This window comes from Scophthalmus maximus, chromosome 5 (genome assembly GCF_022379125.1).
Source record: "Scophthalmus maximus strain ysfricsl-2021 chromosome 5, ASM2237912v1, whole genome shotgun sequence".
NCBI lineage: Eukaryota > Metazoa > Chordata > Actinopteri > Pleuronectiformes > Scophthalmidae > Scophthalmus > Scophthalmus maximus.
The window spans coordinates 22,187,577-22,211,108 of record NC_061519.1 but is presented as its reverse complement, the minus strand read 5'-3'; the positions used below and the strand labels follow the sequence as shown (position 1 = coordinate 22,211,108).

The window sequence follows — 23,532 nt, the reverse complement described above, 5'->3', positions numbered from 1 at the left end:
CATGTTGGTTAATGATACAAAGCCCTGTGTGTTCTCATCATTAACTTCCATTAACTGTTTTCCTGCCTCATTGAACCCTGCGTTAATTGTGCAACAGTTGCAAGATGAAAGAATCTTGCTCTGGAGTCTGCGTACGGTCCCTTGATCACTGTGTACCGACTCCATCTTGGATTTTTTTTTGTGTGCTAAACACCTTTGATATGTATTATATGCAATATTACGAAAGAAGTTAAAGAATTCTAAATATTACTGTGATCCATATTACATCACAAGAAAAATAATGGTATAGTGGCATACAGTAGTTACAATAAATATCTTCTTTATGAATGTCGAATCAATTTGTAACTACATTTTATTATATTAAAAATACATTTTCATTCTAAGGGAGGACAAAATACATTTGAGACGTATAAAACGAAAGTTAAACTCAGCGTTTTATCTATACGTGTCCAAGAAAAGCTAGTTGTAGACACCTGAAGACGCTTAACCTCTCATCTAACACGTTTGTTCAGTCCAGAGTTGAAGAACCACGTCAAGTTGCCCTCACTTCCACTTTTCAGAATTATAACGTGTATGCTTACTGAGTCTCAGAATTTATTTTTTCAGTTAGGACGGGGCGATCTAATGTTTTCTGATGATATGTAGGCTGGCTGTAACACACTAATGACTGCAAGCAGACTTTGGGTGAAAATCCAGGAAGACTCCAATTAAATAAATATAAGCCAGATTTAATTTAGTTTAATAGCACTTATTAAAACCAAAGATATGGACCAATAACAAAATAAAAACAAAGAATCAGCTCAGACGGCTGAGAAACAAAAAAGCCTGGAGCCAAATTCCTCTTATGACAAAAACATGAATGAGGCAAAGTGGAATAGTACGGTATTCTGAAAAATTACCAACTGTCTCACCAAAGAAGACGAATGGAAAAAAAAGTGGTTAATCAAAATCTTATGGGAGGATAACTCAGGACATCGATTGTACAGCGTCTCCATTTTTCTTTCTGGAAACAATAACAACGAATGATCTAAAAATAACGTCAAATACTAAAATCTGTGTGTTTTTTTCTAAGTGATGAAGAACATGACAGCAAAAATGTTTTACTATAAAGGACCAAAATCATTGGTGCGTGTTTACTTTTCCATAATACAGCAGGACACATGGTAACTAGTGGTTTTCATTTCTGATATTAAAATGCAACACCCAACTGGAGTTGGTAATTATAGATACATATTTTAGAGCCAATAACTTATCATTGTGTTGATAGAATTGGTATTGAACAACTGACAAACACCTTCGTACTAGTTATTTTCCTGTACACACCATATCATTTGGCCTCAAAACAAACCACTGGAACAGACACTTGGTATCTTGTTGTTGTACAGCAACATTTCACCACTGTGTTGTTATGTAATTCCGCATGAATATAAATCATTCATTTCAGTGTTCTGGTTTAGTGTCTAGTTAAACAAGAAAGAAGGACAAACTATCCAGAGCACTTCAGTATCCGCAGGTGCAGATAATCAGGCATTCTGTGATTTTTTTTCCCCCCCCTTTGTCTTACTTCAGGGTTAAACCTTTTCTTTTTTAAGGAGTAAATAATAAATAGTGAAACGTTCATTAAACAATTCATGACTCGGGAGTGAACTAAAGATTTAGCCCCGCTGCTAGATGCTAAAACCCAAGGTTGGAACCTTTACCCCTGCAATGTTTGATTAACAAGGCTTTTTAAAATATGGAGTACTTTTAGCGAAAAACACTAAATTGTAGTTACTAATCTGTTATGACGCTGTGAAAGACGTGTTTGGGAGCGGTTGTGTTCATCAAAAGGCAGGAAATTGGTCACCAACTTGATTCCACTGGCTTCAATTCCAATGCATCATCTGTCAGTCAAAGTTTTACATTTCTTATTGGAGTGTTCAGTACCTGTGTAATGTATATTTCGGATAAACCCCCGATCTTATGTCCAGTGGACGACCCGCACTACCTTCCCGAGCCACAGCCCGTCCGTCCCTGGAAAGAGCGGGAAAGTGACTGCACCAGTATTAAATACGCCTTTAAACCTCCGAGGTACTAACTGAGGGGCGTCTAGATGGAAACGAATCTCTTTACAAGTAATTTCTCTCGGCTGATTTCCCCACAGAGTTCAATACAAAAAATTAATAAGGAAGAACAGCTGATAAAGGGGACCCGCGTATGAGGCTTCATGCCAGCAGTGTTCTGGTTAGAGGAGGATTTGGTGCTGCCTTTTTTGGGGGGGGTGGGATTTGCAGAAATTTAGCCAACCATTTATCACAAGTCCTAGCAACGATAAAGAGCAGGGAGAAAGTTGAAATTGTGAGTATTGCTCCTACACTCGGATGGATATGAAATGTTTAATTGACTACAAAAAGATGGGTTTGTGATTCTATATGTCATTCGATAATTAATGTAACATTCCTTTGCTGAAAGCTGCGTATGTTGTTTCTAGCACAAAGATAGTTTTGTCAAAACCTGATCGGACTAAGTTCATTCAATGTCTGGAGAAGACAAAGACGCGGTCGCTCTCATCCGTCTCCATGGCATCATCGCCGCCAAGGTCACGAGATGTGTGAAGCAGACAGATGCAAAACAGCATTGTTGAGACATATTTTCTTTGTCTGGCACCAACATATTGATGATCATTTCATCAAAAAAACAGATGTCTTGTTGTCCCGTGTCGCTGATTCGTCTGAGAGAATCCTCTTCCTGGAACATTGTGCCCTGCACAAGGTTATCCTTTGTAAACATGAAGGACAGAGAAGAAACACCCGCACACTCTCGACACTCGCTCGATAAAAGAACATTTAATGCGCGATTCCAATCAAAGATCTTCTGCGGAGGCATGATTGTATACATCGTATTGCATGAAATGTGTAAGCTAAAAATCAACAGGATTCCCTTTCATTCACTGCAAGGTCACATAGCAACTCATGTTGTTATATGTAGTATGGGGTTAGGGCTGCAACTAGTGATAACTTTCATTATCGATAAGTTTCTTGTTCTATAAAATGGTGAGAGATGTTGATTGTGTTTGTCCACACACCAAAGATATTCTATTTCATAGAGGAGCAAAGAAAACAGAAAATATTCACATTCAAGAAGCTGAAAGCAGCAAATTTTGATTAATTGGGGGTTCATTTAGCAATCGATTACTAATTGATTAACTGTTACAGCTCGTGTGTGTGTGTGTGTGTGTGTGTGTGTGTGTGTGTGTGTGTGTGTGTGTGTGTGTGTGTGTGTGTGTGTGTGTGTGTGTGTGTGTGTGTGTGTGTGTGTGTGTGTGTGTGTGTGTGTGTGTGTGTGTGTGTGTTTTTTTGGTGCGTGCGTGCGTTGAATGGAGGACATACCTGTTTGCCCAAAATGCAAGCAGAGGGCAAAACCTTGTGTAAATGTCATTTGTCCCAGTCACTATGGAAGTGTGTGGTGGATAGTTCAGAGGGGGTTCTGCCAAGCTAACGATTGATCACGGTAAGGTTAGAAGGCGGAGTGGACGGCTTGTCAGAATCCTAAAGATATTCAGGTCCTCATTACCGGGGGGGTCACAGTGTCCGTGCCCTGCAACGTTCAGCACGGTGTCGCTTGAGTGCTCATGCACCAACCTGCCCGGCTGCACGGTAAGCAGAGTCCTCCCTCTCTCTGCCCCCCATTTACACTGCTTCACTTTAGAATTCTGCCAACCAAAAAAAAAAAAATCTGTCCTTGATTGCCAGTGGGTTGCCATTCAGCTGGAAATGCCAAATTTTGGTTTTAAGTATTCTGGAAACCTTTCTTCAAATGTGAACATCACAGTCAAGCTGCAAGGACCGAGGGTCTCTTCTCTTAATATTTTCCTTAACATCTGAAACAAGCTGCAAAATCATCATCACGGTCCTCCTCGTCAAAAACATCTTGTTGACATGCCTGTTGTGTCACTGGACAGTGGGGGATATTTGTCCTGCAACCTCCTCCCCAAGGCTGTCTTTAAAAAACAATTTTCAAGTGCTGGTGAAAGAGGCAGAAAGTTGGCCCTGCTCTTATAAATTATAGATTACAGTCTTGTCCTGAGCCTTCACAAGGTGAGAGCAAGGATGAGGAGGGCGAGGACCGGGGGCTGGGGATGCATTTTATTTGCTCCAGAAAAAAGGAGGATAACAGGGCGCTGTTTATACATGTTCTATTCTCGAGTGATGATTCATGAAGTTGCTTATTGCGGAGCCTCCCCAGACCCTGGGGCCTGGGGACCACCTGGATTAGCTGGAGGAGGGGGGGGTCCCCCCAGCAACATTAGGGATAGATTCATTCCAAGGCTTTAATGAGTGAGAGGGGGGGGATTAGGAAGTGTGCAGTTAACCCTCCTTCCTGCTTCCTGTCATATCGACCAAATCATATTTTGCACAAAATCACCTGAGGCAGTTTCCTTAATATAGAAATCTGTGCAAAAGTGGGATCGTTGCCACAACGCAGCAGGTGCCTATAATGTCAATAGGGAGAACGGAAGAAAGAAAGAAAAGAGAGAGGCAGGTTTGAGGTTCCCATGGGTGACCAGGGGATGTCTTTCTGTTCCCCAGGACCTGAGGGGACGGACGAGTACAGCCGAGTGAATCCGAAGCAGCCCGCTGGTCGACCTGTGTTTGTTCCCCGCACAGAGGCGGAGGGAGACGCGTGACTGCGGCCGGGGAGAGACGTGGACGACCGCAGGGAACCGAGTGCGTGCGCGCGCGCGCTCACACGCCAACTTGCAAAGACGCAGAACAGTTTTTCTACATAGCAGAGAAGATTATTATTTTTTTTTTGGAAGGGGGGGTGGGTGGGTTCTTTCTTTCCTTCCTTTTCTTCCCTTTGCCCCTCTCTCCTCTGCATGCGAGGCGGAGAGAGAGGCAGCGACACCGGCCACTCGAGAGCGAGACACGGGAGGAGCCGCCGCCGACGACGCGCTGCCACGAATAGATCCGGTATCCACCACGACCCCGGTCGGCCGAGGAGAGGACCTCGTGTTCCTCCGGCCAGTGGACGCGTATCTTTTCTTTTTTCCCCCCTTCTTCCTCCTCCTCCTCCTCCTCCTCCTCTTCTTCTTCCTCTTCTTCTTCTTCTCGCTCTTCGTCGTCTCCTCTGGTTTCTAAAAGTCTTGTCGGCCGCTTTCATTCCCCCCGTGAAGTGGATGTTTGTGCTTCCTCCGACCTGAACCCGGGACTAACGGAGAGAGGGGAGAAGGAGAGAAATGCCAACGGCGGCGACAGCGGGGAGATTGAGTAAGTAACACCGTCGTCCGTGTCCAATGTGGCGCGTTGGACCTGACGCGCGGCTCCTTTTCTGTCCCTTTTTACGCGCTGTGCCACGGCGCCAACTTGGTGCACTGATTCGTCCGTGAGCTGGAAGCACTTTGAAATGTGCTTGTTGATATATCATGTGTTATCACGGTCGGACGGTGCGAGCGGGCTCCCTCCCGTCCGGCTCCACCGGGCTCCGGCTAACGCCAGGCGGCCGCGAACACATTCAGGCACAACAACTTTATGACGGTGGCGATCGGAGAGCACGGATGTTGGAATATATATTTATAAATATATATAGCTATATGTATGTATATTCGGGTCTTTTATTGTCCAGAGGACGCGAGGGGGAAAGAGGGTGCAGGTTATTCGTCTCGGTCTCTCGTTTCCCCCCCGGGTGGTGTCGGTTACGCAGCCCCCTGCGCAGAGTTGGCACCAAACTGAGCGCAGGCACTTCTCAGTGGGAGAAGGATCTTTTATAGATGTTTTTTTCTTCTTCTTCTGTAGCTGTTGTGTTCTCAAGGGATGAAACGCGTCAATCAAGCTGCAAATCTGTGGACTTGTGTCTGATGAGGTAATAACCAGGGGCGCCGGTGGTGGTCCGCGGGGGCGCGAGCCTGCAACCGTCCACCTACTTACATATGTAATTGCTATATGTAATAATCTGCTCCCAGCCAGGTTTTTTTTATGAAATGTCTTGCTTGACCTTATAGTGAAGATGATTTGCCACAAGGTGCCATGCAGGAGTTATCCCCCTTTGCTTTTCCACTTCGCGCGTGCACGAGCACCCCCCCCCCCCCCCCGCGAAATTATGAAAATCTTTTTTCTTTATTAATCGGTACCAGAGACAGACAGGTGCTTCCATCCGTCGTGTGTCCGCTCCTGTGATGCATGTGTCATTCATCTTTCCTCGACAACAACACACACACACACACACACACACACACACACACACACCAGATAAAAAAAAAAATCACTACTGCTGCAGCACAGGCTGCAGGTTTGGATGTCATGACTTTGCTCCTTGCAGCCGAGGCATAAAAGGCGTGCGTGCGTTTCAGCCCCTCATCGATTTGAGAACTCAATTGCAGAACAGTCTGTGTGACAGCTTTTTACAGGTGTGTCACTTCACTGAACAGCCCCCCCCCCCCCCCCCCCCCCCAGGTATTGAACAGATCAGAAATAGGAGGAGGAGGAGAGGAGGAGGGGGCGTTTTTCACCGGGTGGATGATGTACAGAAAGATTTTCGGCATTGCATCAAGCAGCCTGTAGCCCTGTTTGGGTTTTTTACTTAAGAGAAAAAGGGATCGGAGGCGATTCTTTTTGCGAGCCTCGTGGCCATCCCTTTATCAATACACAAATCCGCTTACAGCTGTCACAGACACAAATGAAGAGAGATCTTAACGCACGAGCCTGTGACCGTAACGGGATGACACAGGGCGGCTTGGTTTCTCGGAATTGCGTCAGAAGCTTTTTGCAAATAAACCCTGGGCCCTGTTGCATGTTTGGGCTTCTAACCCAAGGCTCCTGCCGGTTGAAGATAAAGTTTTAATGGTGTATTTCTACTCTACATTCTGGGTAGTTTGATATTAAAATTGTCCTGTAGGCTGCAGCCCCCCCCTCCCCCCCCCCCACAGTGCTCCTGTTAAAGGAGGGTCGACCTACTGTAACACATCGTGTCCTTTACATGTAGGTTATCTCATCAACACTGGAGAATAAATGCTGATTTAGTGGAAACATGCTCATTTCTTTTTCACAAAGCAGGTGACTCTCTCTGTGGATTCATAGTAACGTGCGGTCGTCTGTCGGATGGATATATTTAGACTTGGGACCGATCCAATTCAACATCAATATCAATATCAGGTGCCAATACTCATGTAATTCACCTATCGGGTATGGAACTGGCACTGGCGACCCACAACCTCATCCAGATTGTTTTTTTAAAGAATTATTGATATTTAATGATACAATTGAAAGCATGAAGCCTAAATATTGTATGTTTTTTCAACATGTTTTAAGCATTAGTGCGCCCACGCGTTTATTGGCAGATTATTAGGCCCACTTTATACTCAAACCACTTCAAAACCCCCAAAAAACGTTTTCACGAGAAGACATTTGATTTACTCGCCCTAATCCCCATGAATCCCGAGGGATTACTGGGTGGCCACACAATGGATCCCCGTAGATTTCTTCTTTTGTTTCTTGCCAGATGAGTCAACAGTTGATTTGGTGTTGTTTTGCGTTTGAACCCATCTGAAAGAGTCCCTGGGCCTTTAGCTGCACGGTGACGTTATCTGCTCGCTGTACAAAGCTCGGTTACACAGACAACAACGACTCCACAACTGTTATGTTTTTAACTGTGGTTTGCTTTATGGCAAACATAGAAACTCAAGGGCAGTTTAAGGCCTGTATTGCTTTTTATCTTATCAATTGTAGATTGTTTACATAGAAAGTATAGCTGGACAGATTGGCCTGGAGGAGAATCAACATTTTTTACTAGTTTTTATAACAGATTTTATAACAGATTATAAATCAAAATATTGACTTATTTTCTATATTTTATCAATTTGCATCAGCACTGATGTCAGTAAACCTTGAACATTATCAGAAAGCATCACGTTTCAGTCTTTGGAAAGACCTGTGACACAGTTAACCAACCAAATACTCATTTTTTTCCCCACGCTGTATTTGTTCCATTGATCCGACCACATCCCCGAGCCGTGTGAGCATGTGTGTGTAGTTGCGTAGGGTATTTCCTCGCAGGCCTGGTCTACGGGGCTGGTGGCCAGAGCATCTGCCTCAGCTTCCTCATTTGCCGGCGCTCTCTGGCGAGGGGCCGGGCTGAATGGCACAGTTAAAAGAGCTCCAGCTCCTCTGTGGCCACACGCTGGAAAGCCACTCGGCGCAACCCTCTCCCAGCTGACGCGTTCTCATGCTTTTCCACATGGGTAGAATCTAAGTAATTTCAGGGCCCCGGAGTTCTAATGAGAGGTTTTGCCCATAGTGTGTGGGTCTGTGGTGGGCGGGATCAGCGTTTCTCTAGTTTATAGGGGATTATAAGTGCTCTGGGATGCCTCACACTGGCCCACTGTCAGGGCGTTGGCACAGAGAAACCAGAACTCCTTTTAACCAGGAAGACTGGCTCAAACTGGTTTTGATGGGGGGTTATAGGACCCAAGCATGGGGGGGGGGGGGTTATGGGTTACAGGACCCAGGCTATACGCCGAATTCAAGGCTGCAAATCAGGTCAGCTCCTGTAGGTCTGAAGATTCAGATTCCACCGCGGATAGCAAAAGATGCTGAGTTTGTGCTTAGACATCAGGGTGTTTGACTCTTTCGTCTAGAAGGTGCCTCGAGCGACCGACTGCTGTTGTGCTGTTTACCGTCCCCTCCCCACGTAGAGACGGGCTGCTCTTAGCAGCACGCTTGGTGGATCTTTAACAATGCTCACTCCTGAGCGTCAGCCGCGTCGAGGCCAGGGGTGATTTACTACTCTGTCTACGAGGGTAATGTCGGAGCAATTTGACTGCTGATTGAAACCAGGTCTCTCATTTCAGAGTCTACTGGTGGCATTATAAACCATTTACACCAGTGTTTTATAGGACAACCCTGCAATGGTCAAAGTGGAAACAGACGTGCGCCTAAAAATGGCCACGGCTACACCGCGAGAGGCCTATTTTTAACCGTTCGCCGTGTGATTTGTTGTCTTAAACTTCAAAGTGTGTTAGTGCTGCGGAGTGAAGTAGTGAATATGGATGAAACAGAGAGGTCATGTGTTAGGTTAATCACTTCTGTCTGTTCTTCATTTGAGCAGAAGGACCTCCTTGATACAGGAGTCCGTCTGCTTTGAGTTATACAACCTCTTTCTGGACGCGGGGTGCAAATTCTGCTCCGGCAAATTGCTGCGTCACGCTCGGCACATTTTTTGCACTCGATCTCTATCAACATTTGTTAGAGAAAGCCGTGACGTAAAATGGACCGAGGTGCCTTGATAATATTTTTTTACCACCTGAGCCTTGAAAACACACACACACACACACACACACACACACACACACACACACACACACACACACACATTACAGAGTAAAAAGTGCTGCTAAAGGGCGAGATTGGCAGACCTCTTCAGGAGAACAGTGCGAAGACTAATGAGCGCAGGATGTTGGAATTTGATGGCTGATCTTTTAGGATGTCAGTATTCTGTTAATGCCACTGTTATTGACTAAAACTCAACGGCCGCTCGCTGCAGCTGCTTCACGGCGGAAACCGAGATAATTATGGCTGGATGGCGAAGCAACAGAAGAATGTATAAAAGTTATGGCCCCTTAGTGGTGCCATGGTGAAAAAAAGAAGAAAAAAGGCTTTTGTCTGAACTTTCACCTTCTGATTTTGTGAGGTGATTACCATTTTTTGTAAGTGATAACTCTAGATATCATTTGTCTTCAGAACAACAGCGGACATTAGCAGGAATTCGTGGTCGCTTAATTGAAACGGCCTTTTTCACGCGCGTCTAAAAACAGAGATGAAAAAGTAAGTCGTTTCAAATCCTCAGTTTATTATTTGCCGACAAGCTCAAACAAAGCGCTGCTCTGCTTTCTTTTCTCTTTTTTTTGCTGTCGAGCGACGTTTGAGAGAAATGGAAATTTTCAGACTGTGGAATATCATACACACAATGTACAGTTAGTCGCCCATTGGTATTCATAACAAAGTCTGTAGTGAGATGTAGAAACTGTTGCTACTCGTCTGCCGTCCCTGTGATCTCAGATGGCCCGAGTTGGCTTTGCAGTCTCACCAAACAGGCCGTCTAATTAAAAAGTTACATGAATGTGGATTGTTTTTAGGCGTTGTAGGTTTTTTTAAATCAATATTTCTGCTTGTTCCCCAGGAAACCTACGTATCTTACCGCTTGTTTTACTTCTCTCCATTGATATTCATGTGATGTGTTTCATTTAGTGTAGAATGCTAACTGCAGCTGTTATTATGATTATTATTATGTTCCTGCCATTATCGTCAGTGGTTACAGAGACTTAAATAGTTAATTATCAATAACGGTGGGTTTAGCAAACCGGTATTAACATCAGTGGCATTGTAAGCTGGACCATGTGAAAATAAAATTATTGTTTTAGTCCAAACATAATAATTACAGGTTTGCTGGCTGCTTGATGAGTTAGTTGCTTGCTCGTGAAATGCCTGCTGGCTGTGTAGGAAGAATTTTTTTTTTTCACCCAGGTAATACAGATTTATGTGTTTCCATTACCTACAATTAAAACGAAGTAAAATGTTGAGCCCGATGAAGTAAATGATTGAAAGTTAACGAACAGGAAATTTCAATAATTCATTAATTATTAAGCAAAATTACCAATGATTCGCTGGTTACTACTTTGCTGCCGAGATATTACATTATTATATACTGAATATATCTGGATTTCAGGGCTGTTGTTTGGTCAAAACTGCAATTTGAAGACCTCAACTTGGGTTTTTAGAATTTTTAAAGTTATTAACCAGTGTCGGACTCATATAGTGGCGATATTATTAAAACCTGTGGCCTCAACTTGCACGGGAGAATAAAGGGTATTGACAGTCTGCCTAGACGGATGATAATGTGGGGTATAACAATTTAGTATCACACAGGGATACTCTGCTGTGTGCTTGATCTGTTGCATCTGATGAATTAAACAATTGACCATGCAATTTACTCAATATCTGTTCAACAATAAAGTGGTGTGATAGTTCTGCTGGAGTGAGGCCTCCTGTTTTGACACCACATTTGGTCGCCTTTGTTGTATGGTAAAACGCCGCTTTTGTTTTGTGTCATCCTGCTGGGAAACCACTTGAAAAGGGACAAACCTCCATTGTTTAATTTTCAGCTCTAGAATATTATACTATTATACTTCCGTCAAGTTGAGTGTCATAGTAAATTAAAAAAAAAGAAACGTGAGACTCGTGTCAGCAATGTTTACATCGCTGAAATTATATAATTGTGTTGCATCAAATCCAACGGTGAATGTTTATGAATCATGAGAGCCCACCAAGCTTCACGTCCTCTACAGCTGTCTAATGTGGGTGATTTAATTTTTTCCTTCATGATGCTAACGTAGATTCCGCATGGATGCATCGTCCTTGTCCTACACGTCTTGTGTATCGGTGAATTTACCAGCGAGTTGACAGGAAGGAACATGTGACATGTATGTGAGACCTCAGTGCCTTTGCCGTGCGTTTGTCCAGTCAGCACAAGTGCACGGATGAGGAGCACGACAGGGCCGAGCGGGGCAGCGGCCACCATCATTCATTTTCCTTGTCATTGTCAACCTATTCTTCTCAGGTTCTCATCTAATTAGAACGCGCGCGCACACACACACACACACACACACACACACACACAGACACACACACACACACACATGTGCACACACACAAAGACTTGCGCCATACCAGAATTGATGCAGACCATTACATGAAGGTCAAACAGTCAGCTGTCTTATCAGGCGAGACTTAAATGTCACACACTCGCCCGCTTCAAAATGGAAGGAAAATGACAAATCCACACAGGTTATGTAGATTACACATTGACTGCAGTGAACAAAGAGACAGTTTTCACACAGCCTGACCTGGATTCTCAACGGTTATCTGCAGCAATTTATACTAGCAGCATATGCAAAGAAAAAAAAAATCTTTTGAGAGATAGAAAACATGTCGTGCTGCTCATTGCATCCACCCTATTATTCTCTGGTAGTTGCATAACTGAGGATGGAATAGAAACGTGTGCAGTTTCCCAGTCAGAAAGCTTTTCCTTATTTATTTTTGGAGACGCAATCATGACCTTGCGTGTTTTAGCTCGCATGCTGTCTTTCACTGGAAGGATGTCGGTACACCATTGCTTTCCCCTGTTCGTGTGTGTGCGTGCGTGCGTGCGTGCATCTGTGTGTGCGCGCGCGCCTAAAATGCTCCTCTCCTCAAGGGAATCTCTGTCCAAGCCATTAACACTTTTGGCGAGAATACTGTTGTACAAGCACGTGGCCTTTCAGGTGCAAAAAATCGTGCCGCAACATCGAGAGACACTTTGTCAGGACTTTCCACCAGGTGGCTTTCAGCTCGTGGAAGAGGTAAAGACAGTTCATGACTGGCAGTGGGGGCACTTTCGTGAGGCCACATATTAGACAACCTGAGCGAAATTCTGTGCACACAGAAAAAAAGAATAAGTAACTGCCCATGTGGTGATTGTGGCAGGCGGAAACTCTGACACAGGAACCCTCGCTGCCACGAGCTGGGTGTGCTAAAGCATAAGCGTGAATGGCAGAAAAGTGCAACGCTTGCACTCTGTCTGCCCCGCTGGTACGGCAGATGGATAGGATTTTAGGGAAGGGGGGGGAGGGGCTCTTTGGTAGTGAGGGACGGAGATGACAGCTCTCCGTCCGTGGAGGGGCGACCAATGGCCTTGGCTCAGCACCTACTGTACCGTCAGAGCCTTGATGCCATCAGTGGCCGTTAGCGTTGACAGCGTGTCATCATGTCACACTGGAGCTCATGGACAAGCAGCGGATAAGTAAGAACAGTAAATAAAGACGGCACAGGATTTTGCTAATGCCCGTCATGCAATATTTCTCCTGTTGTCCAATTGCTATCTTGGCCTGTGGCCTTCGGTCAAAGCAGAAAGCCTTCACAGCTCATGGTGGAGAGGTTTTTCCAAGATGGTGTGATTTGATTAAACCCAAACCTATGACACGAGTGAAGATGAGTGACTCTAATAAAGCCATGTAATGCAATAATTCTGTGACTGATTCAAGGTTGAGCCGGGCTTAAAAGAGTGCTGTTTTCATTGCACTCTTTTAAGCTATTTCTCACCCTTAGATGAGTGGCTCTAATAAAGCCAAGTAATGCAATAATTCAGTGACTGATTTAAGGGCGAGTAAGGCTTTAAAGAGTGCTTTTCTCACGGCTAGGCTAAAAAACAACATTTAAAGAGTTTAGTGTGAGGCTACTTACTGTAAATAATTCACTCTCTGGGCTCGGTTTTAGCTTGTGCTTTTTAAAATGCAGAAAAGTGTGAAGAATGCTTCATATGGACCGATTGCAGAAAAAATAGCCTTTCGTATATCTTTAAGATTCGTGCTGTTATAAAGGGGACAAATTAAATTGTGCATTTTAGATGTTTAACACAGACAATCTTGCCCCAAAAATGCATGTTAGCTTTAATATATAATATACATAGATCAAAACATTTTCTTAAAATTAAAATAGTAACGCACTCCACCCAAAGAAATGTGCATGTAAGCCATTTGTCATGAGATTATTGAATTTTTAAGTTAACAGACACAGAATTCGAGATAATGTTCGAGTCATTATTACAAATAATTGTGTCCATTTAGCCCGATCGATATTAGCGATGTATACGCCTTTTGCACGCTTAGATTTTATACTTTCCTCAGAATAAGACACATTAACCGTACTCCAGAGCTTGTTACATGCCAACAGATAAGAGTGAAATTCTATTACTTACCACTTTCCACTCTCGTATCTCTGTGCAAGTAAATGAAGCGACAGGGAATGAAGAAGCACTGGAACTTTTGAACTTGCTGTAATGGAATGTCCAGGCGGTGACCGTAATGATAAGTTGTTTCCCGTGTGCCGTTTGTTTATAAATATGGGCTATGATAATATAAATGGCCCAATATGCAGTTGCACATTACCAGCATTCATCAGGCTCACAATAAGTACGTTTCAAGGTTACACACACTGGAGTGCGGCGCTGAGATCATGTCGAATTTTCCCAACTGTAGTCAGAAAGTAATGGAATATCACAGCATGAGGTCACAGAGTGGCTTTGGTGGTGGAGGGAGGGAAAACTAATTTGGCTCTCACTGTAATAAATGGAATTTATTGTATATTTAACGTTTATGGACGCCGGATAAATGGCTGTTTTCCATTTCAACAAGGTCTACAGTGTATTTTTTCCATTGCAGCACATGAATGAATGTGGTCGATCCTCCATATAAATGTGTATATTTAAAATTTTTATGTTTATTTTTATTGGGAGAGATGAATAATCAAAAGAACTTTCATTAAAAAAGCCAAATACTACAAATCATTGCATTTACAGCCTGAGCTAATTTGTAATGTTTATTGCTGGAGAAAATACATAAACAGTGCCAGTCAAAATGCATATGCCAATATAAACACAAACATAACTATAAGAAACAATAACCACAGATAAAATGTGTTATAAACGCACATAAAATTCTAAGGCATGACACCTGATCATCCATCAGCACTTCGCCATCACATTCAGAGATTTGGAATTTAAATCATCCCGGTTTTGATCCATTGCTAGTTTTGCAGATATGGAATTCCAGAAATTCATATTGAATCCCCTGAAGAAAAAATCTGTCCTTCCAAAGGAGGGTTTTATGAAAGGATATTTTACAAGTCCCCTCAGATCTACCCAGAATAAGCGAGACAGAAATGCTGAGATGTGAAACCGCAATCGCCAATATGCCTCAGGAAATCCTGGTCACGTAGACGTTTATAGTCTGCAAGTCTGCATTTGTAAATTTAATGATAGTATTAAAACTTAACATATATAATTTCTTTAGATCATGGCCGTAGTGAGATATTACCCAATCCAAAATTGCACGTTATATTACATCTTAAAACACTATACAGACAATTTAGAGTTGGAATTTCTAAAAAGCATTGACAAAGGTATTGCATGAACAAGCACTTAAAAAAAATGAACTCAGACTTAGCATCGCTGCTCTGCAGGTTCTTTCTTGTTATTGGCCAAACCATATCCGTATACCTTCTCTAGCAGACATTGGTTGATATATCAGTTTGGCCGCTTTATGTTCCCTTCAACATAGTCAATAAAGTCTGTTAGTCAACTGTTTTTTTCTTTTATTGATACTATTTCCAAACTTCCAAAAAAGAGACTGTCCTGTCTCTCTATAACACAAATGAGTTATATTTGTTGTCTGAGAAGTATGATATGGTAATGCCCTTCATACATCAACTCAAGGGATGATATCTCTTTGCACTCTCTCTGTAAAATTGCCTGATTCCCTGGCCACGTACGGATGCAAAATCCTTTCTTATTAAGGAGGCAGTTTCTCTGAGCTCTGAATGAAGTGCTTACCCTTTAGGTATTTGGCAATATTGCATTCGTACCCAGTAGACTAACAGTAGTTTACTGTGGTGATGAGTTATCGTCAGCGCCTCATAACCAGATTTTTGGAACTATTTAGTCATTGTTCAAACATTTTCCGTCACTGCCTTTGCGTATGCCTACCAGGAAGAGTCAAGAGGACCCTATGGACACAGCAAGGTGAGATCCATGCTGCAGCTCCTCTAAAAGGGCAATGATTCATGAGGCTGGCTCCCCTGTCCCTGGGGCTGGGAGGAAGAGCTGGCATTATCTTCTGCAAATGGGTTTGGAAATGCTCTTGGCCAGGTTGACCAAGGCACTGATTTATAGCTCAAGATGCACTGAACAGTTAGGCTTTCTTTCCAAGCATAGGTATGAGCCCCCACCACCACCACCACCACCACCGCGGCATGCTTGGACACGCACACAAACTCGCATGCATGCCCACACCTCCCCCACTCCACTGCTCACAATCTGTGCATCATCAGTTGAAGTTTACCCTGGTCACGCATTTGGAAGGAGAAGAAAGACTTAAATTTATGACACCAAAGTTGCAGAGTTAAAGAAGTAGCCTATTGTTCTTAATATGTCAAGCCCAAGGATAAGAGGTTTTCTCCACCTTTATCTGTCTTTGTCAAGGCTTATATATAGATATGAACCTTATCCGTGACTGGGAAGTAGAACCACTGTCAGAAAAATAGGAACTGCCTCTTGAAAAATGCTGCTTTTAATCTTGAATCCGAAGAGAAAACCCGTCTCTCTGAAATTGTGTGGGGAAGTCCTTCTGGATGCTTGAATCTTAACAAAGGCTGCTGATTGCTTTGTGTGTCTTCCTCCCTAATACGCTTTCTATCCCTGTCTGAGCTTTGGAGCCTCTGAATTTCTACCTCCCGCCAGGTAGTATGGCCTACAATTCTTGAGATAATGAATTGACAGAGTAAACTGAACATGTTTGAAAAAGCTTCAGTCATTCGAAATGATTCAGATTAATTTAGAGCCTTCAATTGTCACATGGCAATTAACATGGCAAACAAATTCCACTGAGCCCATCAGAAGGGCTTTGAGGTTTCTTGTCCTTTTTTTCCATATTTGACAAACTCTTGATTCCCACGCTGCTTCATGTGCATTACTCATAGATCGGTCTTATGCTTTGCACGCAAGCAGATATCTGGCCCTATTATTAAGTCAACAAGGATTTGCTAACTGACGGAGTGTAAGCAATAGTCATGACGGGATCACTGGTATGTTTTCACATCAAGCATGATATCCTTTGATTGTGCTTAGCTCGTTCTCATCAGAATCGCAGAACAAAGGGGGGCGGGAAAAGTCAGGCTGCAAGCAAGGGGTTGCACAAACCGGTTTTGACTCACCTGGTGAAGCGTTTAAAACCCAAACTGACAGAGAATGTTTCAGCCAGCATCACCTGCTCCTCGTATCGCAGTCCGCCCCATTAGCAAATCCCCAGTTCCGTTCCCACCATTGTTACGTAAGATCTACATAAAGGCAGAGAGGGAGCTCGCGTCTCGTCTCTCCAAGGAGCCGCCGGAGCTGGAACTCTCCGGAGGATCAGCAGCGGTTGCGTTGGGTTTTAATGAGTGACATCTAAAGTCAGTATGTCTAATAGGTCTCCACATGGTGTCTGTACGCACTACCATCCATCTTCTAAACCTCCCGCGCCCCCCACCAGAAAATCACCTCTGCCAAGATGGATGTTAATGTTTCTAAATGGAGTATTTAAAAGTGGATTATTTAAAGGCTACGTGTCAGACAGATCTTTATCTGTTGGCTTGGCAGCTTGGCTTGAACTCACTTGGTCTCCTGTCTTTGCATGTTGATTAGCTTGTTTTTCTCCCCATGCCCTTGCTCTGCTGTGCAGTCGTCTGTGCTAACTCACCTCATGTGATTTAGGCCAAGGTGGAGAATTCCCAGGGAATGGTTAATCCTTTTAAGTCTAGTTTGGAAGGGAAGGCACTAGCGTAATGACTAGCCACATGGTTTGTGCACAAAATAGAGAAAAGGACGGCATCTTTCTCTGTGCATCAACAGTGATCAGCCATATTTTGACTCTTTTTGTATATGCCTCGACAGAGGGTATAATCAATGTTCTGTCTAGATTTTATTTGATTTCAATCTACATTGTCACTTTTTCAGTTAGCTTTTCAGACTATCTTCCGTTTCACTTTTGATCACTTTTGAACCTTTTTGATGAGCCCACTGTGTTTGGCAAGAAAAGATATTGGCGACTTCACTCTTGAGTGTGGTGATTTGGAGATAAGACAAAGAAAAGTAATAATCGGGAGGGGAACAAATTGCACAGCAATATTCAGGTATTGAAATTTAACAATTTAACATCAAAGTGCTACATTTTGTTTTCAGTGAACATTTTCAAAAGAGATGGAAAGGTACATTGATAGTGGTATTCATGATTGCTTCTCATATATGAAACTCTGAAGCAAAAAGTCAAGAGTTGCCCACACATACAAAGCTTAAAAGATGGGGTTTGAAGTGAAAAGCAAAAGACCTGCTGTGAGTCAGAACCAAGGCATAGTGAAGAGAGCTGTTAAAGTTTTTGTTATCCTCCCCTCTTGGAGGTTGAAGAAGATCATCAATCTTTGATTTTTAGAAAAGCCCAATGTAATATTTCAACAGCCTTTACACCTCCTTTCTAGCATTTTATCTTCGTCTTTTTAGTATCTAGTGACTGGCATGACACTGCTTTGTTTTTATGTTCGGATCCCTGTTCTGGAAATTGATGAAAACAAAAGGCAAAGCAAAGTACAACTGCTAAATAACAAGACTATTTCTCACTTTTGCTTGCTGCAAGTCTTATCTGTGCTTTTGTACCTGCACAAAGCAGCTACCTGCACAAAGCAGCTTAGATTTGATCTGAAAGTAATATGAACGCATACTTTGTGTGTCAAAGGAAGCACCCGCAACCAAACAAACAAACATCAAAGTAACATCCAGGTAATAAGACAGATTATCTAAATTGAAAAATGTATTAATTATAATTGACTCTTTCTGAGGTAAACGTTTGGAAGGTAGGGGAAGCAGGGAAAACATTGAGACACTAAACTGTCACTGCATGTTTAAAGGGTAACAATTTTACAAATGTTAACCGCGCGTCTTTCTAATAGGATATAAAATAGCAGCCTACAGAACTACTTGGACTTATGTTTTGTGCAAAGTCAAATGCTACAATTGTTGTAGTTGGCATTTTTAGTGGCACATGATATTAAACTGATATTCACATATTCAGATGTAGTAACTTTTGTTTTAGTTGGTACACTAGTCCTTGAATCCATTTCAATACATAGTATCTCCTATATAACACTGCTGTGCTGTGGATACATAACCTAATTTAAGTCTAATTTCAGCACTTAAAATGTCTTTGACAGCTGCGTAGCTCATGACCACTTTCCACTAATGTTTCCACTTTAATTTCTGTAAGTGTATGGTTTTGTATAAAATAAATGAATTCTATAAATGAGGAGTGTCCTTCTAACCACTGTGACAGTTTTGGAAGGAATGGCTTTCTCCTCATTTCTAGCAGCTTGAGAAAAGAAAGTAAAAGACCAAATGAGGGCTCTGCTACTTTGCTCACCAGAAAATGCCAATAATGTGGTTAGTAATTTTAATGGCGAGGGTTCTTGCTTTTATCATTGTGTATCGGCTAATGATTACTGTATTTTAATGGACATTCTTGACAGTTAGTGTACGAGAAACTAACAAAGGATTGGAAATGGTTAGTGTTTTTATGTAGCTGATATTGATCCATCTAAAAATGCTGGATTGGCCCTGATCCCAACCCTGGACATTCATCTAACCACAAAGAAAATCCTGACTACGTCTGAATGAGGCCGGAGTGGTCTGGACCTAAATCAGCTTGTGATTGTATAAGGAAACTTTTGAGTCATGAACGAGAACAAGGTCGCAGGCACAGGGACTTTCCACATCTTCGGGTTGAGTGAATTAAGGTGGTTTTGGTCCGGAATCCTCCAAAATCCAGATAAACAAAAAAATGATGTATAAGATAAGCAAATATTATTTGGGGTCGTCTGCAAATTCATTGCTGAATTGTCCCGTTATGCAGAGGCTCATTTATATTGTAAGCGGCATATCATGGTCAAGGACTGTGTATACTTCCACCCGTGAGCCTCTGGAGCATTCCAATGAGTTTACTCTTTGAGGCAAGAGATGCGCCGATTGATTACAGGCAGCCTGACCTGCGGTGACAGCAGATGAGCAGTCACTCAGTTCTAAAGCTTCAAAGAGAACCGTGGCCGTGGTTGACCTTGTGCTCACTAAATTAGGACAACAAAAACCTTAGTGGCTTTTTTTTATAATCAGCGCTTAATATGCATTCATAACTTAATTGGGTTTGTCAGATCAATGGATTTAGTTTTACTGTGAAGTTTTAAGGAAAGGCATGCCTTTTGACTTGACCGATTTGCGTCCTGCCAATTAGCCGGCTCCTGCAAGGCTTTCATCTGCAGGCATTTGTGTCACAGATGTTAAGCGCATGTCAATGTTTGTCGATAATATGTCAGTCCGTCTGGGTTTTGCTTAACATACAGCATGTGTTGCTTTGGATGTGTGACAACCTAAATATCAGCAACGTGTGTCACTGTCATAAACTGTGAATGTCTTGGTGATTGGTTGTGAGATGAGATCACCCTGTCCTTGGTTTTTAGCCAAGATTAAAAAAAAATGAGAAGTGTTGATTGCATTACCATATAATGTAGTGTGTAGCTAAATCCTTGTATCTCCACAGGAACTGATATGTTAGAGATAGGTTGGATATCCGTACATTTTTTACAATGCGTGTGCGAAACCAATACATTATCGAACAATAAACTGGAAAATGTAATTACCAGCATATTATTTTTCCAATAATGGAATTTGTAATTGCAACCAACATTAGATGATATCTGACTGTTCAGTACGGCATTGTTGTTGTGTGTTTTTCCTGGATACGTTCAGCATTTTCTGTGACTAGAGAAACACTTTATTGTATTTTTCATTGGGACGTGCAGAAGTGAATATTGTACTCAACATTTTGGGTGAGTGCATCCCTCTATGGTGCTGCTGAGCCCCCCTAGGCTACAGAATGATACATTCATTGTTGCTTCTTCTTCTCTGTTGCATCTTTAATAAGAATGTTCAAAGATCACACTGGTGTTTTTGTTTCAACCCATTCTAATATGTGCTCGCCCTGAGATTATTCACTTTGATTCAGTAGTCTGTGTGCGGGCTGACACTTGGTATGCTATATTGTGCATTCATGTACTCAAGGCATTTACTTTCTGTTAAATGCACTTAAAGAGGTTAAAGATGAATACTAAGTCATGAAAACAATTTTTCATGTTGGTCTGAGCGGAGTATGTTATGGAACAACCCAACTCCACAAACTTTCTAATTTTAGATTCAGCTGGTGCAAAAATGCAAAATGGTGAATTTCTCTCATGAAGGTTTGACTTTCATTGCTCATTCACACGCACTAAGCATGTCTTTGCGAGCTTCTGACCAACGCAGTTGTCAATTTTTTGTTAAAATTGCAAACTACTTGCACCTATTTGATCACCCATGTACAACGATGCCCTTGACAGGTTCGCAACTTACAGAAGCCTCAACGACAATGGACTCAACTTCAATCTGACCAACATGCATGCATTGATATCTTGAACTGGCAAATCCGCCGTTATGATAACAAACTGCAAAAGTGCAAGCGCATCTGGCTTTTATAGCGGATGGAAACTGTGATTGCTTTATTGCATGTTATCCCCAAAACGCACGCGTGATTAACTACGAGACTAAGTACAACCCTTTTGAACAATGTACCTGGTGCAGTGATGTTCTTTTTCTCTGGTGATACGCCCTAAATGCACGTGCACTATGCGCTTTACACCATGCACTAAGATTGTTGAAGTTGAGCCCTAAGAAAACCTCATCACACAGAGCTGAGCTCTTAGTTACAGTGTGCCACAGTTTTCAGCAGTAAACCACTTATTATTAAATGTATTCCCACAATCATAAAGTGCAGAAGTAACAATAAGACATTTACCAAATAAGACCATATGGTACAATGGTTATATCTATCAGTGTGAGTTTTAATTCATAAAACATAATACCCAGCATTTTGCCTAGTCTAGGCAAAATTCCATTATGATGCAATCTGTTGTCATCCCTGTTGATGCAATGATCAAAGATCACGTGACCTCATCGCATGTAACAGGTAGTGATTCCCATTTGAATCGTAGCAGACACAGAGGCGAGAACTGACGACCGACTATTCAGGATTAGCTGACAACTAATATCTGCATGGGGGTATAATGCAGAAGTTCGTTGGCACTCCTCTCCCTTGGTGGCCTGCAGTGCCTGAAGTGTAAGTCTGTACGAAGAGTGAAAATTGTGGGAATGAGAGCAAGTCGAAGAGAAATTTGAAAGATCATTTTCCATCTCCTCTCCCCTCTTACTTCTATCCTTTATACCTTGAATGTCTTAAAGGTGCGGAACATTTTAAGGATTGAATGGAGTTTGTAGCTGAATGAATGAACGAGTAGATAAGAATTGAAAAATGCATGAAAAGTGTGAAAATGTGTACATTTCTCCCCATTCATTTTAATTGAGCAAAAAATCGTGGAAAAACGTTGAATATTTCAGAAAGTTTGACAGTCATGAAAAAAGTTGAATACAAGCCGGAATGTCCTAATTGAGTTGAACATTTTCATGTTTGAATGAAGTTTCTAGGTTGAAAAGTGTGGAAGGAGAAGAGGGCCAAAAAAAAAAAAAAACAGGCTGAAAAATAATATATCCAATGTGAACTGAATACAAAAACCGGTAAAGCCTGTTGAGTACCAGACAAATTGCCCATATCCAAATTAGAGAGGAAGAGCCGTGAAATTAAACAGTTCCTCGTCTGTGTGGTACGTTCCAAGGTTATCTCCGTCATTAAACGACAGGAGAGTGACACTTCAGGGTTCACGCTGTATATTAAAGAGCGCTGCGGCAGCCACGGGACCGGAGCTCAGTAGGTGTCTGTCCTGGGGCTCTTCTTCCCTCTGGTGCGCTGAGCGTGTGCTGCTTCGCATTAGCAGGAGCTGCACTGCAGCTGCCATTTGACTGAGCGGTTTAACAGGCCAACACACTCGTTTTGTGTGTGATGCTGACACGGGGGGACCAGCAGTAGGCAAGACTGGGCCCTCACAACACAAGTCAATAAACAGCCAGAAAAAAGGGATGAGGATTATATTGCTCCCGTCGATCTAAAATCAGGGAAAAAATTGCAGTTCAGCCTGAGGACAACTCTAAAGAAATGCGTTTGATTTTGGCTATTATATATGTTATTAATCTTCATTATGAGGGATTATGCTCACCAGAAGCGCGTGACAGTAAGAATTGTCCTGTCGCTCAGGGGCAGTTGCTTCTGAGGTTTTTGGTCTTAATATTTGCCCAGTGATATGAATTGTGTTGTGTGTGTTTGCCTCCCTGCTCTGAGTTGATGCACAAAAAAAAATACTTTTTATATCACAAATTCGTGAAAAGCCCTTTTACAATATCTACAAGAATGATGGAATAGGCTTATTTTGTAGCTGAAATAGGTTTAATACCTAATGTAATATGTCTAATGTAATTCATGCTGCACCTTTCCGCCTACCTGTCAAAAGAGACATGTGGCTCGGCCCCTTGTCGTGACTGCTGCAAATCTTCTTGTGCCCCTCACCTCATTTTTCTTCCAGCTCGAAACATAAGTTCAAATAGAAGAGGTAGCTTGTGCTCCAGTTACTCAGAGAGGAGGTCAATTGAAACTTGTGTCAGACCTTGTATTGATTACAGTTTGCAGGGTTTAATCGAGGCGGTAATAAGATCGCTATACATTTACACGGAAGAAAATCTGTGCAGATATTCAATAGATTTAATTACAAAAAACTTTGATTTGAGGGAAGGGGAAGAAAGAGGAAAACACTGAGATGAGCATTTAAAAAGAGCAAGGCAATTTTTTGCAGGGGATCTGTGTTGAAATGTATATAAAATCAATGTAGAATTATATATTTAAAATAGAGTTGCTGTTTATGCAGATGCCTTTCTTACATATTTGAAAAAGAGATGATGCTAGCTATAACTGAT

General features: G+C 42.3%; 1 protein-coding gene and 1 long non-coding RNA gene across 8 annotated transcripts in view; both read left to right on the top strand.

The window, feature by feature from the left end:
- The window catches only part of LOC118310339, a 136,834-nt gene extending 132,044 nt beyond the window's left edge, over window positions 1-4,790 (top strand). The window contains exon 6 of the long non-coding RNA XR_004793766.2: window positions 4,569-4,790. This is a non-coding gene — a long non-coding RNA (uncharacterized LOC118310339). The remainder of the gene's footprint in view (window positions 1-4,568) is intronic.
- A 31-nt stretch (window positions 4,791-4,821) lies between these two features.
- Window positions 4,822-23,532, top strand: part of ptprfb (protein tyrosine phosphatase receptor type Fb) — a 162,758-nt gene continuing 144,047 nt past the window's right edge. For 5 of the 7 annotated variants that reach the window (XM_047331773.1, XM_047331776.1, XM_047331772.1 and 2 more), the window contains exon 1: window positions 4,823-5,249. The gene's annotated coding sequence lies outside the window, so the exon portion shown is untranslated. Of the gene's footprint in view, window positions 5,250-23,532 lie in introns of all 7 variants that reach the window. The other 2 variants (XM_047331775.1, XM_035633167.2) reach the window with 1 other exon arrangement.